The following is a 7,631-nucleotide window of genomic DNA, read 5'->3' as shown; positions in this document are numbered from 1 at the left end:
ACAGCAGGGCCCCCGCAGAGCCAGCAGGAACTTGGTTTACTGCCTCACATTCCCTAAACCCACATGCTGCTTTCTTAGATGCCCAGCTCTCTAAGCACCCTAGCTCCAGGAGGAAGCTGCACGTTGCTTTCCCTTTACTGGTAAGTGTCTTTTCATGATGAGGATGGGAAAGACCCACCTCATCCCTGCCTTCACACCATGAGCCTGGCTCCTTCCCTGTGTATGATGGAGAACTTCAAGTCCCTTCACCCTGCAGAACCTGGGTGTCCAGACCCAGAGCCCAGCAGCCTTTTGTTTTCAGCCAGCTCACCCTTCTGCATCTCAATTCCATCTCTGGTCCAGGATGATAGTCCTCTTGTTTTAAATTCTGGCTAAGGTCTTTTGTTTTTCTTTTTTTAAATATGTCCCCCATCATTGCTATATTTTACTTATTTCTGTACGCGTTCACTTTCCAAGAGTGAACACCTGACAATAACTCCACAAGTGTGGTTATATTCCTGCATTAACCTCTGCAAATCCTGCTGTGCCTTCATGCATTTCACAAACATTTGTTAGTTCCTAATATGTACACTGTTCTAAGCTCTATGTGAGTGTGGGTCGGGGTGGGGATGGGGGAGATGGGTGCAAAACATTTTGACTTCCAGGTCCCTTTAATTTAATATGGGATTAACTCTTTTTTTTTTTGGGGGGGGGGATTAACTCTTATACTCAAATAACTATAACGTGGACCGTGCACATCATCTTCTGAACCAAAATCAGGATGCACGGTCTAACTGTAAGCAAACAATGTAATCTTCCTAATACGTTTCCCTAACGACAAAACTTTAACAATAAAAACACCTACTACTTTGAGTCGTTTTCAGGATTAAATAATACAAGTAAAGCACTTAGCTCAGTATCCGGCACAAAGAAAGTACTCAGTGATATTAGCTATCATCTTTTTTTTTTTTTTAACATCTTTATTGGAGTATAATTGCTTTACAATGGTGTGTTAGTTTCTGCTTTATAACAAAGTGAATCAGCTATATGTGTACATATATCCCCATATCCCCTCCCTCTTGTGTCTCCCTCCCACCCTCCCTATCCCACCCCTCTAGGTGGTCACAAAGCACCGAGCTGATCTCCCTGTGTATGCGGCTGTGTCCCACTAGCTATCTGTTTTACATTGGTAGTGTATATATGTCAATGCTACTCTCTCACTTTGTCCCAGCTTACCCTTCCCCCTCCCCGTGTCAAGTCCATTCTCTATGTCTGCGTCTTTATTCCTGTCCTGCCCCTAAATTCATCAGAACCATTTTTTTTCTTTTTTTAGATTCCATATATATGTGTTAGCATACAGTGTTTGTTTTTCTCCTTCTGACTTCACTCTATATGACGGGCTCTAGGTCCATCCAGCTCACTACAAATAACTCAATTTCGTTTCTTTTTATGGCTGAGTAATATTCCATTGTATATATGTGCCACGTCTTCTTTATCCATTCATCTGTCGATGGACATTTAGGTTGGTTCCATGTCCTGGCTATTGTAAATAGTGCTGCAGTGAACATTGGGGTGCATGTGTCTTTTTGAATTATGGTCTCCTCAGGGTATATGCCCAGTAGTGGGATTGCTGGGTCATACGGTAGTTCTACTTTTAGATTTTTAAGGAACCTCCATACTGTTCTCCATAGTGGCTGTATTAATTTACATTCCCACCAACAGTGCAAGAGGGTTCCCTTTTCTCCACACCCTCTCCAGCATTTATTGTTTGTAGATTTTTTGATGATGGCCATTCTGACTGGTGTGAGGTGATACCTCATTGTAGTTTTGATTTGCATTTCTCTAATGATTACTGATGTTGAGCATCCTTTCATGTGTTTGTTGGCAATCTGTATATCTACTTTGGAGAAATGTCTATTTAGGTCTTCTGCCCATTTTTGGATTGGGTTGTTTGTTTTTTTGATATTGAGCTGCATGAGCTGCTTGTATATTTTGGATATTAATCCTTTGTCAGTTGCTTCATTGCAAATATTTTCTCCCGTTCTGAGGGTTGTCTTTTCATCGTGTTTATGGTTTCCTTTGCTGTGCAAAAGCTCTTAAGTTTCATTAGGTCCCATTTGTTTATTTTTGTTTTTATTTCCATTTCTCTAGGAGGTGGGTCAAAAAGGATCTTGCTGTGATTTATGTCATAGAGTGTTCTGCCTATGTTTTCCTCTAAGAGTTTTATAGTGTCTGGCCTTACATTTAGGTCTTTATTCCACTTTGAGTTTATTTTTGTGTATGGTGTTAGGGAGTGTTCTAATTTCATTCTTTTGCATGTAGCTAAAAATATGGAACGCCTCACAAATTTACGTGTCATCCTTGTGCAGGGGCCATGCTAATCTTCTCTGTATCGTTCCAATTTTAGTATATGTGCTGCCGAAGTGAGCACTAGCTATCATTATCTTGATAGGCAGTATGCCAGCCTCAATCACCATGATTTTTAAAAAAAATATATATATACATATATAATATATATATATGTATATATATGGTAGTCTCCCAGGCAAACTATTGTCATTTAGAAAATTTTCTTCTCTAAATCAGAGAAGGACAAATATCGTATGATATCACTTATATGCGGAATCTAAAAAAAATGGTACAAATGAACTTATTTACAAAACAGAAATAGAGTTGACAGATGTAGAAAACAATCTTATGGGTACGAGGAGGGAAAGGGGGGGAGGGATAAATTGGGAGACTGGGATTGACATATACACACTACTATATATAAAATAGACAACTAACAAAGGACCTACTGTATAGCACAGGGAACTCTACTCAATACTCTGTAATGACCTATATGGGAATAGAATCTTAAAAAAAGTGGATATATGTATAACTGATTCACTTTGCTGTAGAGGAGAAAGTAACACAACACTGTAAATCAACTATACTCCAATAAAAATTTAAAAACAAAAATATAAAAAATTTTCTCATCTCCCAATTCTTGCTATCCCTGTGTTGTGGAAATCACTTTTTTGTCCCCTTCACCATTTTATTCCTGTGCATCCTCACCTCTGCCCGGGAGGGATTTTTCCAACACATAACATATCTGTGTTACGCATGAAAGAGGTTGCTTGTTTTGAAAGGGCTCTACTCTGAAGAAGGTGAGAACTCACCATTTCCTCTTTGGATGAAACCACGGATGGGTTTCCCGAGGCTCAGAAAAAGGGTCATATGACAAAGAGGGTCCTGAGGGTGGGCAGAGGGTGGAAAAGGATGAAAACCAGGGAGAAGGGCCCCCTAGAAGGGCTTCACTCTGAGAAGTCCTCTGCATGGTCTGAAAAATGACCAAAGGGAACAGTGAAGAGACGTTTTAGACCATCCTCCTGACTCAAAGAGTATTTGTGATTGGCAGGATTCTTTCCAGTAACAGGCTATCCCTGGACCCTGCAGAAACGGCAGAGTTATGCCAGTTCTTACAAAGACAGAAGCTTGGTCCCAAGTTCGGTGCCCGGAGACAGCAGACCCTGGATCACTGCAGGCTAACAGGGAAGAAGGCAGTGCCTGCCCGATGGATTTCCATAACTCATGTGGGATATTTGGGGCCACGAAGTGTCCTGGGAGTGGCCCCTTCACAAGTATTTTAAATGGAGGCTCTTCTAGAAAATCTAAGATGAATGGACACCAGAGTGGGGTAGATGCCACGCAAACCACTGGACAGGAGAAAGGCACAAGGGCTGCTCCTCCCTGACCAGAAAGGCCTGTAGGTGTTGTGCGCACGAGGTCTTTCTGAGTGAATTTAGCAGCGTAAAAGCAGAACGATGATGTGTCAGCACTAAGAGCGAACTTTTATTTATTTTTTTCCTGTCTTACAACCACAAAGAGAGCTGAAAAGAGAAACATAATGTTGGCTGATGGCCTGTTTTACTGATGAAAATGAGAAGGCTGTAAAGGAGGTAAAAGCCCTGCACACATGGCTAAGGGCCCCTGGGGTCATGCCTAACAAGTCAAGTTCATTTGGGCAAACACAGAAAAAAATAGTAAAGCTTGAACTTAGTCCAAGATTTAGAATGGATTTAAAGAAAGAAGTCAACCAGCCACACTCATTTTTCATAACCTTGGTGTCACAGCAAGAGTATTTTTGAGGTACTGGAGCTTCCATAAATTAAAACAACCCTTTTGAGCAGCCACCTTATTTCAGCAGAAAGCAGGCAGTGTTAAGACTCATTTTTAAACATTCTCTTGGATTTGATGTGGGGTAGATGTAAGTCCCAAGACTTCCCTAGGTGTGCTGTGATTTCCTTGTCCCCAAATGCTAGATGCTGACATGGGACTTCATTAATATGTTCATCTCAGGAGCTGAAGAACATTTTTATTTCCTCCAAAATTTCTTTTCTCCCCAACACTACAAATTAGAAAATATAGAGGGAGTTTACTGCTTTCTGGGATTTTGCAGGAGTAATGCCTCCGTGCCTGGGAAGATCTGGAGCACGCCTTGGCTGCCAGGCTGGGCACAGGCCTGCAAGGCTCCTAGGTATCTGGGGAGCCCTGTGTATGTGGCTTCAATGTTTGGGTGCAATTTTATGTTTTTCTCCAGGAGATTTTCAAATAAGTTAAGACCCAATCAAAATGAAGCATGGCCGTTCCGGTCAGTCTCAAATGAAGGAGGGAAAGTGGAGTATCATTACCATCAGTGTTCAGAGATGCAGGTCTGAGGCCACAAAATACCTGGCTCTGCCAAACCCAAAGCTGAAGCAGAGCAACATGGAGATGCTTTTGGCCAAACCCAGGCCCAGAACACCTGCTGGGATGTGTGTGGGATGGCTCAGAATTTATCTTAAAGTTGATCTGTTTCTGTACATTACCTCAAATACAATGTCAAAATAGAAGGAAGACCTTAAGTTGGATGAAGGCTTCCTATTGGAAAGAAGGTCATTTTCCACTTAATAATTTTAACTGAATGGTCTTTCACAGCATTTGGTTCAGGTTACAGAATGCGTATGATCAGTATTTAAAAACAGGTTTATTTTTCATGTTGCTTTTTCTCATTTAAGTGTCACAATCCATTAAAAACTGCAATTTATTAATTTTTCTCATTTCTTCACTTTTCACTGCTCCAATTTTACATTCACTGTTCTCAATCCTATCTTTTTCAGAGATGCCTTTATTTCTTACTGCTTGCCACTTTTTGAGTATTATGATGGCATTTCGATGATTTTGTTCTCATTGGTTTGATATATTTCTTTGTTCCTGTATCTTATCCCTGTGTTGAAGGCTCCATGTCCTTTCATAATACGTCATTTTGGAAAAATAGGCTTTGATATTTTCCAACTCTTTCTTTTTCTTTAACATTACTTGCTACCTCGTGTTTTTAGAATGATACTTTTGCCAGATCTCAAGTACTGACAAAAGGAATCAATTAACATTTTCTCTAGACTTTATCTTGGAAATAAAAAGATAATAAATAAACTTCCCCACGCTAAAAAAATAGAACATAAGACTGTCCTTGTGTTCACCATGGTCAATTCAGATTTGGGATTTGAAAATAACATCTAAATACAAAGTAAATTTATAAACAAGAGAAGGCTATTAAGAAAAAATCCTCAAGAATTACTTTTTATAATTAGTTACAACCATTACTGTCTTGTCTGAAAGGATGAAAGCAGAATATTCTTGATTGCATTAAAACAAACATGAGCTTTTTATGCTTATATTTACATACCCCATGTCTGCTTTCAGATGTCAAAAGAAGTAATTATTAAAATATATATTGAAAGAATGGGGGTCCTGTTACATGAAATTCCCACATCCTCATCTGTGATAACATCTCCTTTGGTTTGGTAACCTTAGAAAAGCCTTTGCAAGGAATCCAGGTCTTAGAATAAATGCTGAGGTGAAACCCAGCGAACTACAAACTAACAACATTAATGAGACGTGGTCTGCTTATTTTTTCCTCTGGAGTGTCATCATTTTAATACCAGAGGTTTCAAGGCAGTTTCTTTTTCTATTATGATATCAAGAAGCTATAAAATCAGATATTAACAATGGGGAAGATTTATTACCAAAGTTATGCATAGAGTTACCCATTCCAAGAGACCTGATAGAGTCAAATACTACAGTGATGCTCTTAGACAATTATCTTCGAAATTTTTTCTTTGTTTTGCATAAAATCAACACTATATCATGTACCCAAATATGTTATAGCCAGACAAAAATAGGCTTAGAAATATTTCCATCATTAATAACTACCCATATTTACTTGAAAGTCCTCAGTGTCTATGAGATCGCCCACTCCAGTCTTTTTATTTAAAAGATAATATTGTCTCCTTTTAAATTGTATTTTTCAAGAAATATAGGAATATATTCTCTCCGAAAACTTCAGACATGAATAAGTTAGTGTTCCTCAGCCCTCAATTTCCAATCCTGGTTCCCTTCCTAGAGGTCACCACAGTTATCAATTTACTGTATATAATTCCAGCCCTTTTATTTCTTCTATGCATTGTCATCTAGATCTACAGCCATAGGGCCATTTGATCACCTGGGCACCATAAGCATAATAACAAATGTCTCCCCACTTTTCAGGGGTATTTTGTATCGCCTCTGAAGTATAAAAAGAAAACTAAACAATTGAAAAGTAATGTTTAAATCACTACCAAATTTAATGTTGTCAAACTTAGTATTCATTAACAAGTTATTACATTTGAAAAGATTGGATTCTCCTCACTTCACAATTGTTCCCAAATATAAATGACAATTATTGAAAAATCATAGCTAATTGCAAATTAAATAAATTATTTGTAACCAAATCTTTTCAAAAGCAAAATTAGAAAAATTCTTCCTATTTTTGCAACAAAAATTTACATTTAATTTGAGAAATACATCCCAAATTAGGTGGAGCAGCGTCTTCAAAATTTAAGATTGATTAGGGCCTACAAATTTCTTAAAACATCTGTATACAAATATATAGTATTATTTAGTGTAAGTATGTTTTAACTTGCTTTATTCACTCAAATGGCTTCGAGATTTTCAATACGAGGAGATCTGTATCCACCTGCTTGTTTTGTAACTGACTAGTAATGTTTCAGGATGCCAACTGGGAAGGGGAGGGTATGGTGGTGTGTAGTTAACAATGGAAATCAGTGGATAAGGGTGGTACTCAAAGACTTATCAAGCATAAGCAAACTAAGAACTGTGTGTGGTTACAAATAAAAGCCCTGAAAAAAGCAGGTATCATAGCACACAACAGGCAGCCTAGAGGGGGAAAAAGAACAGCATGGGATATTAACTCACTTGGTCGGTCACTCTATCGGTAAATGCTGTTGAGATCCTAGCATGTGCTCCTCACTGTGCCAGACACTGGCTACAGCGCCAGCACACTATATATAGCACTATATATATATATACATATCACCACTATATAAAGTGGATCCCATCCTCATAGAGCTTACAGCCTCACAGGGAGGACAGACATTACACAATAACGCATAATGACGTATTACAGGGAAAGTAGAGGGTGTTCTAACCTATTTTAAGGGTTCAGCAAGGTCCCCTTGAGGAAGTAAAATTTAACCTGGAGCTGAGGGATGAGTAGGGTTTTGCCCAGTCACATGCAGGTGTCAATCTGGATTGGGGGAAAAAATGGCATTACAGGCTAAGACTAGCATATG

At 38.9% G+C, this 7,631-nt stretch overlaps 1 non-coding gene across 1 annotated transcript; it reads right to left on the bottom strand.

Annotated features, from left to right (window-relative positions):
* Nucleotides 1–2,303: 2,303 nt before the first annotated feature.
* Nucleotides 2,304–2,410, bottom strand: LOC114236049 (U6 spliceosomal RNA). Its single transcript, XR_003622086.1, has one exon. It is a non-coding gene; the product is annotated as a U6 spliceosomal RNA (small nuclear RNA).
* Nucleotides 2,411–7,631: the final 5,221 nt, after the last annotated feature.

The sequence above is a fragment of the Balaenoptera acutorostrata genome, chromosome 18 (genome assembly GCF_949987535.1).
Source record: "Balaenoptera acutorostrata chromosome 18, mBalAcu1.1, whole genome shotgun sequence".
Lineage (NCBI taxonomy): Eukaryota > Metazoa > Chordata > Mammalia > Artiodactyla > Balaenopteridae > Balaenoptera > Balaenoptera acutorostrata.
This window is presented reverse-complemented; position numbering and strand designations above follow the sequence as displayed.